The sequence below is a fragment of the Bubalus bubalis genome, chromosome 21 (assembly GCF_019923935.1).
Source record: "Bubalus bubalis isolate 160015118507 breed Murrah chromosome 21, NDDB_SH_1, whole genome shotgun sequence".
Taxonomy (NCBI): Eukaryota; Metazoa; Chordata; class Mammalia; order Artiodactyla; family Bovidae; genus Bubalus; species Bubalus bubalis.
In genome coordinates this window covers 46,546,742-46,559,900 of record NC_059177.1, presented here as the reverse complement: position 1 = coordinate 46,559,900, position 13,159 = coordinate 46,546,742, and the positions used below count along the sequence as shown (strand labels likewise).

Sequence of the window (13,159 nt, the reverse complement as noted above, 5' to 3'; positions counted from 1 at the left end):
CGACCCCATGGACTGCAGGCTTCCAGGCTCCTCTGTCCATGGGATTTTACAGGCAAGAGTACTGGAGTGGGGTGCCATTGCCTTCTCCATCTTAGGACTCTAAAATTCTTCAAACTGATGTAGATCAGTCCCCATTTCAACAGTAATGTGTGGACTTCTCTCAACATGCCTATAGATTCTTCAACTTGAGAGTCTTATCCCATGCCTAGCAACTCTGAATGCGTGAGGAGTCAAAGTGCTTTTGGTTATACGTTGGGGTTTCTAGGGGAGGGTATCCTCAAGTCCTCAGCCCCTGCATAGCCAGGGAACCCCAAATGGTAAAGAGGGCCCAGGCTCTTTCTCCACTGACTGAGACCCTGTTGAGCATCTGTCTCTTTATGGACCTGGGCTGGCTACTGCCCTCTCCATGCCTTAGACTCACATGGTGGTGATGTTTGTAGCAGTGCCTGCTTCAGGGATTAGCAGCAGATGCCTGGAAACCTTCCACACACTGTCCAGCCCATCACTGCCCTGTGGGAGGTATGAGACCGTGTCATTCTGTCTCGGTCTCCTCATGTGAAGATGAATGAGGAGGAAGATGTTTAGAGACATTTTGTATCTGGGCCCCACAGTGTTCAAGGAAATGAACTCAGTGGGAGATTTCACAGAAAAACATAGATTTCTGGCTTCTTTTAACAAATGGAAGACTGGATAACCACAGTGTGCCCCTTACCTCACAGAGATGAGCGGGAGCCGAAAAGTGGCCACCATTTAGGATGAGACAGAGGCTCTGCTGTTCACCGCAGGCTCCAGACTGGCCCAAGTCTTTCACTTGATATAACCCATCTGGCCTCTGGAGGCATTCGGATTATAGCTTCTGAAATGGATTATTCCTAAGGTCCTTTTGGATTCTAACACTGTGTCTTTAAGGCTGTTGAGGAAAGTCCTTTGTGTTGGACTTGATGAAAGATGTCAGAAAATCATTTGATTCTGAAGTCGGTGACATCTAAATTTTTAGAGGGCTCAGTTTATGTTTTTGCAACTCAGCATAGGGAAGGCCCTGTATAATGTCTTCACTTTTGTTGATGGTGGGCGAAATTGGAGGGAGTCACCTACTGCAAACTCCTGAAGCACCTTTGGGCAGGTGGAGGAAGGTGATGTTTCAGTGAAGGATGCTCATGCGATGGGTCCTTTTTTCTTAGTCTCTGATATTAGTGGCAGGGAATTCTATACCAGAATCTTTTTACAAAAGAAGGTTTAAACATGAAAAGGGAGACCAAGTCTTCATCTCTTCCTTTCAACAGGAGGGAGGGTGGTTTTCTAACTATTAAGTGCCACCTCACCATGGTTCTCTACGCTCACCAAAGAAAGGCTAGGATTCACCTGTGGCATAAGTCATCATCCCCATATTCAGTTTGTAGTTAGTCTGGAGTTGATGGAGTTAAAGGTTCATTCAGATGCAGAGTCCTAACACTCATTTCTAGCTTTTGACTTTGTAAGTACAGAAACCACTTGAGCAGCTGCAAATAGTATTAGCTCTAAGCTTGTTACAGGTCTTGCAGACTTATCCATTGATTGCCTTCGATTTCCAGGACATCTCGGATATAGAATTAAAAAGACTTTAGGTAAGCCAATTAACTTCCATGGCGCCTGGGCAACGAATATCCTGTACTGGAGAAGGTCATTGATGTTATTCAAATAGCAGTTTTATTTGAGCTGTGATTAAAGAAATTGGACAAAAGGTCTAAGAATTGTTTATAATGTGTTCCTTTCTGTGTGTATGATCTTGGCCTTTACCATCGGCGCCTGACCATAATTACACATACAAGTGGTCAGGTCATATTATCCTTCCTGGAGATTATGACTTGATTGCACCAACTCTAAAGTGTCCATCTTGCAGATGGTTCCCAGCCAAGTTTTAATCTGAAGTTTCATCTAGCAGCAGTTTATATCAAGCGTTTAAAGTGTGGTGGTTATACACATGGAATCTGGGACGATGCTGCCTGGGTTCAAATCCAGACAGCTAATACTCCCCTATGATTTAAGCTCCCATTTCTACCGTGTTGACTTCAAGCCTAGAGATGGCTCCCCAGCCACCAGTTCAATTTCCAGAGCCCTCTTACTTTGGGTTGGGCTGGGAGCTGGTTACCGCCGGTGGAACATGAGCAGAGCGAATGCATGTCACTTCCAGGCTAAGGAGTTCAAGAAGCAGGTGCATCTTCTCCATCCCTTCCCCTGTGTTTCATGGCTGAATGCGAAAGACTCCAAAGCCTGAGGAGCTGATGGGAGGATCCTGGGTTCCTGAATCACTATGTGAAAAAGACTGGTGACAAAGAACCCGCTCCTGGGAGGGTTACATGAACAGGAAGTAAACTTCTATTGTGTTAAGCCTCTGAGGTTTTGGGATATTTTTATTATAGTAGCTAGTATTTCCTGAATTAATAAAACCACTTGCTCATGGTCCAGCCATGGCTAAGTTACCTTATTTATCTGTGCCTCAATTCCCTAACCTGTAAAAAGGGGGTGGGGAGGAGATAATATCTACCTGACCCAAAGTAAGTACTCGATAAATGCTGTTGCTATTATTAATAATAAATTATTATTATTGTTGTTATTGTTCCCGCTGATCTTTAGGGAGTAGGAAGGATGAATTATTTTAAATTGGAACATCAGAAAAATGTGTTTGAAAATGTAAGCTGCAGGAAATAATCTATACAAGTGGTCCAGGCTTTGTAAAGTAATAGCTTATTATGTGCAGTTTGGCTGTAGTTAAATTTGTTGGCATACATAAAACACACTCATAAATGCATACATTGGGATTTTTCTTCTCTAACACACATGGATCTGTAATCATTATTTTGGCTTTTCATGTTGTGTAGATTTATGTACAGCATAAATATTCATATTTCGTAGCCTCAGATCCCCATGAAGTAATCCAGAAAACACCCAGAAATTGGAGTTTTAATTTTTTTTAGATATGCATGTAACCATATTTTTGTTTGTTTGTTTGTTCAGTAGACAGATGAATTTCCCAATTTTAAAGCAGTATGTTACACTCCCATGCTAGGACAGAGATAGTTGTATCAGAAGCAGGTTTAATAGCTTGCCTCTGACTTAATTTCCCTTGTATAAAACAGCATCCCTTGTATAAAAAATCTAATGCAGCATTAACACTCAGTTTTATCACTATAGAGCTAAAATTTGTCAGTGGCATTTGTCCAGTTGACTGTGTGGAACAGTAAAAGCTTATGAGACTTATCAGGATTTTTTTTAAAAAAGAGTATAGATAGTAAAACAGGGAGAGAAGAGATATCCATCTTTAATTCAGGACCTCACAATCTGAAAGTAGTAGAAATCTGTCAGAGACCACCCACAGCAGAGCCAGCTGCTCTGAAGAGCAGTCTCTCTGGAACTCTGATTTAGAAGGACATTCCAGACAGCTAACTGGGAACAAACAAGTGCTCCAGGGCCACTGGGGCTGGGGACCCTGATAATTCTTGTGAGAGTGCTTTCTTGAGGTGAATATCAGAAAGTACCTTGAGGAGTAATTTAGATCAAACCACTCTTTCCCCTGATCTCCGCCTCCCCTGCCCCTCTAGCTGGACGTTAGACCCTCTAGTGGTTGAGGAAAACCACTGCCTTTAGTGGTGGTCCATTTCCGTGCTTCTCACCCCATGAAACGACTGCCTCCAGGTGATGTTCCACACTCCTCAAGTGGTCCCCATTTCCTGCAGCCCCGAAGAAGTCAGAGTCCAGCCACTCCCTGCCTCCTCTCTGCTTATTTTTTGGTTGTCATTTGGTGCTCTGTCCTCCTTTCTTTTCAGTCATTCCTAAACAGGGCCTCTAATTCTCGTGCAAATTATCTCTTACTCTGATGACTTTGACAGAGAAAAACTTCATTCTTCAAGAATGTTCCTCAGACTTAACTAGATCTGGAAGAGCACTGCATTAATAATTTTTTTTTTTGACCTTGGAGACACTTGATTGGAATACCTCTGTGAAACAGAATGATTTGTACAAAATGCCTTTTTCCATTTTCCAGTAGAAAAATACTCTCCTGTGACCTTGAGTTTCATGAATTCAACTAGGTTTGTTGTTGTTATAGTTAAGAAGTGTTTCTAACATCAGCTTAAAGGATTTAGAAATATATTTACTTGGAAACATAATTGCTTTGGAGTGTTGTATTTTGAAGTGACATTTCCACATGCAATAATTGAGTTGAGAGGAATACTAAGTACATTTATGTCATAATAAGAAAATGACACTGCCTATAAGGAGAGAATCCAGAAATTGTAGATGATTAGTTTTTATTGCAACATCTTTAGTAACATATCTGAAAACTGTCATTCACGCTTTACACAAATAAAGACTTCTAGCATTCAGTTTCCGCCAGAAGGGAACCATCTCCAAAGAGTTACTGTTGAAGAACCCCTAGGCCTTGGGAATGTATTTGAAAAATACCTTTGCCCACAGCAGCATTCAAAGGTAATTCATCTGTTAGGTTTTGCACCTTGGTTGGAAGCTTTTGTCTTGAGGTAAGAGAATTCATTTTTCAGAACTTAAAGGACAAAGTGAAGTGAGTGAAAGTCACTCATTCATGTCTGACTCGGCAACCCCATGGACTGTAACCCACCAGGCTCCTCTGTCATTGGTATTCTCCAGACAAGAACACTGGAGCGGGGAACCATACCCTCCTCCATGGGATCTTACTGACCAAGGGATCAAACCTGCATCTCCTGCATTGCAGGCAGATTCTTTACTGTCTGAACCACCAGGGAAGTCTTAAAGAAAAAACGTTGGCATTCATTACCACTTCTGCATTAACCACTGACACTATTTGAGTGCCTTACTCTGTGTCCCTAGCGTCCTGTTGGGGTCTTCACACTCGACCTCATTTGACCATCCCAAGAACAGCAGGAGGTCTGGTATCCCTCACTCTACTATTGAAGGAAAGGAGGCCGATGGGGGCTAAGCAACTTGTCACATTGCTAGGACTTGCACTTAGTATATCAGAATGGAGAATCCTTGGTCTTAGCCCCACGCCAAACGGCCTCACAAGTGGGATGCACATTGTTGATTTTCCTCTGACTTGAACCCTGGCCAGTGATTCTAAGCCAAGTAAATACTGCTTATCAGGCTCCAAATCAATAACATGCCAGCAAAATTCATGCAGATTCTTTCCCACCCATCCCATAAGACAGAGGAGACAGAACAGGAACTCCATTACTTTCTCCTCACTGGAGGTGATTCTACCTGGTGCTGCCTTTGAGATGTGTCCTTGACAAGTTACTTATTGAGTCTCAGTCTCTAATTTGTAAAAGGTGGGCACTTAACCTGGATCTCTAACAGTCTGTTTCTTTATAGTTTCTTCTCTTTCTAGTAAGATTCTTTTAGTAGAATAAGTTTCTATATGATAATCTTAAACTTGCACAAAGCTAGATGCTGGGTAGGATTTGGTATTATTAACTGTTGGATTCTTCTCAATATTTTTTAAATTCTGGGTTGCTTGGCCTTTTAGGCTATAATTTTTTGTACTATACAGGAAAATACTCCTGTTATCATTTTATTCCAGTTGAACTAAAATAAAGAATCAACCTTAGGCCAATTCTTAGGAGAGGTACTTTAAACTTGAAAGAATATGTACCTTATATGTGGCTGACCATCATAGTATATAGTTATTTAAGCTTGACGCCCTGCATTTAAGGTTATATTTATAAACCAAAAATTTTAATGATGTTGATTTTTAAAATGCTTTTTAAAATTACAGTTTCTAAAAATTATTTAATATGTGTATCTATTTAATATGTGTATTTAAACAGTATCTACTTAACATGTATACCTTTTTAACATGTGTGCATGTGTCATTTTAAAATTGCAGAATGATAGAGTAATATTTAATATTATATCTTCCCACTTACATGCATTTTGTTAGAAGAGATTATAGATAGGTGGTGATGACCTCGGTTTCCCAGGTGGTGCAGTGGTGGTAAAGAATCTGCCTGCTGGTGCAGGAAACACAGGTTCAGTCCCTGAGTTGGGAAATCCCCTGGAGAAGGAAATGACAACCCACTCCAGTATTCTTGCCTGGGAAATCCCATAGACAGAGGAGCCTGGCGGGCTACAGTCCACGGGGTCGCAAAGAGCCAAACATGATTGCGTAACAGAGCGTGAGCACAGAGGGACGCATGAGAAGCTTACGTGCAGTCTAAAGAGACTCTCCCTTCCCACCCTCCCCCTGCCCCCCACCCCCGTTCCCAGCATTCATCAAGCGCTGGTCACAGACATCTTGCCTCTATTGGCCAGCTACCTTGTGATCCTTGCGATGGCTCATGGCCATCTCATTACACTAATAGGATACTTTGTAAACTTCATCTCCCCGCCGCCAGGGAATTACATGTGTGGCACAGTCATCTTTTCTTCAACCCCTGGACAATTCATTACTTTACATTCTTTCCCGAGACCCTCTTCCTACCTGTTGACTGTCATGTCACTCTTGTTCCTGGCCAGTTTTTCAGTGTTTACAAATCAGTTTGGATTGCCCACATTTCCTGCTACTCACCCTTCCCTACTCAGGGAGGAATACATGTCTGCGCTTTACAGACTGTTCTGCACTTACTAGAGGATACACAATGCTCTCCCCACATCTGGTGGAAGTGACATACCTGCACGGCAGACAGGTGTGACCTTGGGAGGAGAAACACATATAGCATCACAGCTCAGACTTTGATTGAAGGAACTCATGTGACTCTGCTCCAGCTTATTTATTATTTATTGTTAATAAAAAGAACAAAAAATTAGCCTTCTCATATCCAAGGGAATATGTATATTTGTCAGTGGCTCCCCATCCCCCCTCCACCACCTGCCTGAACATGGTTTTTTGAAAGTCACTCAGTCATGTCTGACTCTTTGTGACCCCATGGACTATACAGTCCATGGAATTCTCCAGGCCAGAGTACTGGAGTGGATAGCCTTATCCCTTCTCCAGGGGATCTTCCCAACCCAGGGATCGAACCTAGGTCTCCCATGTTGCAGGCAGATTCTTTACTATGCGGGAGACCTGGATTCAACCCCTGGGTTGCAGGCAGTTTGTAAATATTTGTTGAATGAATGAAAATAGCAGTAATTTCAGTCTAGGTTCCTTTCTAATATTGGTGTGATCTTTACGTAAATAGTTTAATGACTTTATCTGCTGTTCTGTGTCTACTTCAGAGCTTGAAGGAGTGAGAATTAGACCAAAAATGGAATCTTAAGGTAGGAACATGAGGCATCTTCTGCTTTTACATAACAAGCCCCTTTGAAGGGTTCTGGGCTTAACCTGTGTTGGTTGCTTTCCCAGTAACAGAGTTTACTGGGAAACTGTGACAGGAGTTTTTAGGGGAAGTGCTGGAGGCTTAGGGGTGGGATGAAGAAAAGGCCAATTTCTCTCAAGTTATAGTCTTTTAGGCAACCTCTCCAGATTCTCACTTGGGGACAAGCAGGTCTTTGCTTTACCGTCTTCTCCCCTGGACTGTCTGTCAACCCTCATCTAGTGATTTAATTATACTGACTCTAGAAATGTAATTTCGGTTTGTGATGAGAAATATGGCCAAGAGACCATGTTCAGATGTTCCAGCTCTTGGCTAATGGTACTCCTGCATCCGTCCTCTGCAAGAGGGTCTTTTTTGCTGATGTGGAGCACACTCAGAGCTCCTCTTCAGTCTTTGGCTGCTATACTAAGTGATTGTGATTGGTCAGAAGCCTCCTTCCTGAAGCCCTCTCTCCGGGGGCTGTTCCAGGTGGCTTACTCCTAGATATGCAGTTATCACGTAGGAAAAAAAAAAATGACCCAAAGGTATGAACAACATTAAGTGTTCTGACAGTGAAGTAGTGCTTTTCTCTTCCTGGTGTTTGTGTGAAATGATCTGGCAAAATAGATGCTACAGAAATAATGCATTTCTGTGTCTCCCTTCTCAAATGATAAATGTTCTTGGCTCATCACAAGATTTCTTGCCAAATGCTGATTCTGCTAACAGAAGGAATGGAAGCTTCAGATATTCTCCTGTGACAGAGGGAATAAAAAGTTTCCTGGACTGCCTTCCTTCTGTGTCATGAGTGCTCAAAGGTGCTCTTGTGAAGGGCTGTGTTCTGCCTCGACCCTGGCCTTGGCTAAAGGCACACAGGCTGTGTTGCTCAGGTGTCTGCAGCTTCTTCCCCAAGCCAGAGGGAGCCCCAGAGGATGGTCAGAGGTGGCAGAGTGAAGAACATCAGTGTCATCAACCACCTCAGTGGAATTTGTCTCCTGCATTAGAAGTTCAGAAAGGCGTTCATATAAAAATACTACATATACCAGAATCTTCTATAGCAGAAATTCAAAGAGGGCAAAACAGGAGAGCACGGAGATTTAGAGTGGCCTGTTCTGTGTGGGCACTGTGCTGCTGTGTCTGGCCATCAGACCTCTTGATGTCTCCCAAGGAGCCCACCTCTCATTCCCTGACTCTTCTTTTCTCCAGTTGTTTCCCAAGTCCTGGTTATCTCAGTTTCCCAATTCCTTGCCAGTTTTACGTTCCTCCTTCCCATTCTGCACACTGAGATTTTTCAAAACCATGAATCTGGTCTTGGGTCCCTCCTACCCTTAAATCCTTCAGTGGTTCTGATTGTTGTTTGAATCCATACCCTCAGCCTCCTACCCATGTCAAGACAATGTCCAAACTCTTCATTCTAGCATAATACCTTTGATGGCCTGGCCCTGCTCACTTCTTTGACCTCGTCTCTCACCGGATTCCCCTGTCCTAGCCATCCATGTACCAGGGAAGTGGAACAGGGGTAGTTCCTTGTGTTCCAGGCAGCCTCTTGTCTTGGATATCCATACCTACCGTTCTGCTCACCCGCTGTTTCATCTCCCCTCTTCTTAGCCTAGTCATCCTTTAGGGGTCCAGAAAGTTGGAGTGACTGCCTTGACCACCCCATCAGGGTGGTTATGATGATGTTGTGTCTTCTTTTCCAGTTTAGTCATCAGAACATTCCTGACCATTAGACCATGAGCTTTCTTCAGCTTTGCTTTACTCATCATATTGTGCTTGGTACCCCACCCCTGCCTGGCATACCGGAGACACAAAATAGATGTTTGTGGAAAAATAAATGGACTTTTGGAATCAGAGGTCCAATCCAAACTGGCCTGAATCTTTGATCAGGTGGCATAGTGTCTCTTCCACTTTGGTCTTCCCCTCTGCCTTCATTGTGTGTTGACAGAGATGTGCTGGTACTTTCCAGATTCCTTTACCCAGTTGAAAAATAGCTGTTTTTTACACAAAACAAAGTAATTGCCAGAGCAACCCTTGAGGCTATAGAAAATAAAAGTGTTACTGCCGTCACAGCTGTGTGGCTTCAGGTTATTCTTGATACTTTGGAGAATAGGACAATGTGTAGCCAAAACACAGCCAAGGAGTAATATATTGGATTGGCCAATAAGTTCGTTGGGGTTTTTCCATAGTATCTTACCAATGAGGTTTTTGGCCAACCCAGTATAAGTAAGATGGCTTCCCTGGTGGCTCAGCAGTGAAGAATCTACTTGCAGTGCAGGAGACACAGGAGATGCGGGTTCAATCCCTGGGTTGCGAAGATTCCCTGGAGGAGGGCATGGCAACTCATTCCAGAAAATCCCATGAACAGAGGAGCCTGGTGGGCTATAGTCCGTGAAGTCTCACAGAGTCGAACATGACTGATGTGACTGACCACACACACACACAATACAATTAAGGCTTCTGGGCCTCTTTCAAGAGTCAGGAGCTGTGTCTGCTTCTCTGGGGACAGGCTCTAAGTTCATCCCCCAAGTAGAGGAATAGCATCTCCTCCTATGACATCCAGCCAGCCGTGGCCATGTGGCTTTTGCTCACCTGGAGGAGACTTGTAAACAGCTGCCACCCTTGTTAACTGATGATGTCTCTGGCTTTAGGTATTTGAGTCTCTTGGTTAGCTTAGGCCACTAAAAGCTACCAATCAATGAAACAAGCACTGTGATGGCAGTAAGATGGGCCCTCTGAAACAAGATCACAAGTATTTAGATTATCAGCCCTTCACCCTCTACCTGCTAATTTCAAAAGACCAAGCAGTTTGAAGTCAGACCTTGCTTAGCTTAAAACTCATCCTCTAACCATTTGACTTTCAACAATGACTAAGTCTTTCTTTGCCTCAGTTCCCCATCTGCAACATGGGGATGACACCTGCCCCAGTCGGTAGCTGTGAGGATTAGACAAATTGATACATGAAAAGCTCCTGGAGCCCTGCTGGGCTTGTGACACATGGAAGACTAATTTTGCTAACTTCCTTAGGCTCAGCTAATGAAGACATGCTGCTTAACTACACAGATTCTAATTGGGGCTGCATTCCCCTACAGAAATTTGTTAGTAAGTGCCCATCTTCTGTTCTGCATATAAGTATTGCTCGTATACATTCTCTAGTTTCCAAAATAGTATGCTCATTACAGAAATTAGAAAATACAGGTGAGCAGAAAGAAAAATAATTATTTGTAATAGTGCAGCCAGCTGTGAGCATTTGGCATCTGTCCTCAGTGTTTGTGTGTGTGTGTGTGTGTGTATGTGTATGTATAGGCAGTTTAGTAATTTAAAGCAAAAAGTCACCAATTACTATCTGTAACCAATTGTAACATTCTGTATACTAGTTTCCTACATTCTTTTGCACAATTTGGAATTTGCTGTACTGTTGTAGCTTACTCGGTTCAGTTGCCAGAGGTCATATTGCTTGGTTTTATACCGTAGGTACGTTTTTGATGCTTTTGGTGTATATCACCATTCTGAGCTGCTAAGGGTTTGAAGTTGATTAACGACTATCTCTTGGTTACTCTCTCTGTTATTCAAAATCTTTTGATTCCAGCAAAGAGTAATGTTTCCTAGAGAGAGGAAGACATTACATTGTTCTGACCTGATTCCAACAGGCATGAACACATCTTGAAAAGCAGAATGTTTTTTGCTTATGGGATTACTTCCCTGTGAGAAAGTAGTATGAGACTTGGCTCATTGGCAAAGAGGACCCATTGCCACATGTCCTAAGGGGAGAGAGCTTATGCTGGAAGAGGAATAGAACCAGTGACCTGCTAAGTTTGTCCCAGATCTGGAATCCTTGGCTGGCACAGAGCTTCGTGTTGAGCTTAGTTAACTAGGTCACAAGGCACAGGGAGTCCTGGGACACCAGCAGACCTTCATAAAATCAGCGGTTCCTTTCTACGGAGCAGATTCAGAAGAAGAGAGGATGCAGGAAGGTCTCATTGAGAACTTGGTGGATAGTCAGAGTTGTATAAACTGGTTCCCTTCTAGAAGTCTTTTGGAGAAAAAAACATGAAAGTGACAGTTATGATCAAAATAATGGGACTCAATGTAAAAAACTAAAGATTTAGGTAAAGGCTAATTATGAAATTAATTTTCTTTTTATCTTAAGCCTCTAGATCACCTTTAGGCTCAGAATTACAATGGAGATTTATTTCTCTGACTGTAAATATTGGACTGACTTTAGTTTTGTTTTGTTTGACTCGCTTCTTGAACTTTGTATTTTGGGTAGTGAATCAACCTTGTGTCTAAGCTGGCTTGGCTCTTGGCTTTTGGAGCACATCTGGCAGGCAGCAGAGAACCCCTAGAATTTTTGGCTCCAAAGATATCACTGGCTTGCATTTGAACTTAGGGAAAGTTTCCAGTGATTGTCATTGAAGTTTTGTTCATACACCAGAGGACACTGTTAGCCTGAGCCAGGCGTGGGCTGGCTGGAGTCCCACAGCAGGGGCCAAGCCAGCCAACCTCCCAAGGAGTGGGGAGGTCACCCTTCCAGGAGCATCAGTCAACTGCATCCTTACTTGCATCTTTCTTGTATTGTAGCATTGCAGTTGTGCTGCAACAGGCTTCATCAAGAGAAGTTATGTGAGTGTCTGCTGTGGGCCCCGGGATTGTCCTTAACTCCTGGACCACACAAGCTCTGATGCCAGGAGAGGTGAGGGAGAGGTGAGCACAGAATGCTCTGGGAACCTGGAGGGAAGGTGTAGCCTCCTTGTTTGGGAAACGAGGAGAGCCTTGTCGAAGAGCGAGGGAAGGCTAGAAGAAGAAATGATGGTTTTCCAATGAAGTGAAGGACTCAACACAAATATTGAAGATTTTTATGGACATTTTCAGGGAGCAGGGAGAAGAAAGTCACTTACAACTCACGGTCCATTATAGCAGTGGTCCCCAACCATTTTGGGCACCAGGGACTGGTTCGTAGGAGACCATTTTCCCATGGACCAGTGTGGGGGGATGGTTTCAGGGTGATTCAAGTGCCTTACATTTATTGTGCACTTTATTTCTATTAGTATTACATCAGCTCCATCTCACATCATCAGGCATCAGATCCTGGATGTTGGGGACCCCTGTATTATAGGACCATGCAGAGCTCTCAGAGCATGTTTTAAATGATGTAGTAGATCATTTGTAGTAGTAGATCACACACACACTCCCTTCCTTGGGGCAAGGAAAGACTGAACCTCCTCCTGGTTTACATTTTTGAAGGAGATGGAGAGGACATAGAGAGAAAATAGAAATTTGTATCTTGAAATTATCCTGCATTAAAAAGTTGGTTTGTTTTCCATTTCAAAAATTACTCTTAAAGTCTCTATAGTCCAGATTACATGTGAATCCTTGTGTTTTCCTTAAGTAGAAACTTGGCAGGGTGAATAACTGATTCAGGTTTTTCATCCAAATGAGGGAAAATGTAAGGCCCTCAATATTTTTAGTTCTCTAGACTTTTGATAGCTACATAAATGTGAAGGATTCTTCTTGACATTAACAGTATTTTGAGCTCCATTTGGAAGTTTTTTAAATTAGTAAGCAATATTTCTTTTCCGTGGGAACAAAATTAAATGTTTAGTTATATCAAACTTTTTGGCCTCAGGACCCCTTTACACACTTAAAAAATACTGAGGACCCTTAAGGGCTTCTGCTTATGCAAGTTGTATGTATAAATATTTGCCACATTAGAAATTAAGACCAATAATTCATTAATTTAAAAATTAACAAGTTCAAAATATAAAGACTCATTGCATGTTAACACACAGAACATATTTTATTAAAAATAACTTAAAAAAAAACAAATTAGAAGAGTGGCATTTTTTTCATTTTTGCAAATCTTTTCAAGATTTGGTTTTAGAGAAGACAGGTAGATTTTC

General features: G+C 42.5%; 1 protein-coding gene across 3 annotated transcripts in view; it reads left to right on the top strand.

Annotated features, from left to right (window-relative positions):
- Positions 1 to 13,159, top strand: part of CACNA2D3 (calcium voltage-gated channel auxiliary subunit alpha2delta 3) — a 909,107-nt gene that overhangs the window by 173,452 nt on the left and 722,496 nt on the right. The window lies entirely within an intron of this gene.